The 503-nt window shown below is 34.0% G+C and overlaps 1 protein-coding gene across 1 annotated transcript in view; it reads right to left on the reverse strand.

The window, feature by feature from the left end:
* Positions 1-503, reverse strand: part of LOC107569942 (low-density lipoprotein receptor-related protein 6-like) — a 56,586-nt gene that overhangs the window by 18,810 nt on the left and 37,273 nt on the right.

The following is a 503-nucleotide window of genomic DNA, read 5'->3' on the forward strand; positions in this document are numbered from 1 at the left end:
AAATCTTGCAGCATAATCTTGGTTAAAACAACCAGATTTAATGCACTTTCAGTTGAATTTCTACCCTACACTGCTCAATCACATGCACACTGCTTAGTGCAGGGCACACCCCCAACATTATAATTGTAATTATATATGATTTTCAAAAGCTTAAGTGACTACCTTTATTTATAGAATTTGTAATTCAATATTGTAACTATTTGCAAAAGCTGAATAATCCGTCTACTGATTAACCAGCGAAATAATCGACGATTAGTCGATTAATCTTTCCAATAGCCTAATTGTTAGATTAACTGATTATCAAAATAATAGTTTGTTGCAGCCCTACTCTAGAAATCATCATTCTGTCATCATTTGTCATTCAAACCCTTATTCTGTGGAGCATAAAGATATTTTGAAGAACGCTGGTGACCAAACAGTTTTGGCTCCCATTGACTTCCATTATATAGACAAAAATACAATGGAAGTCAATGGGAAGCGAAACGGATGAGTTCTTTAAAGCA

This window comes from Sinocyclocheilus grahami, unplaced genomic scaffold (genome assembly GCF_001515645.1).
Source record: "Sinocyclocheilus grahami isolate Dianchi unplaced genomic scaffold, SAMN03320097.WGS_v1.1 scaffold1398.1, whole genome shotgun sequence".
Classification (NCBI taxonomy): domain Eukaryota; kingdom Metazoa; phylum Chordata; class Actinopteri; order Cypriniformes; family Cyprinidae; genus Sinocyclocheilus; species Sinocyclocheilus grahami.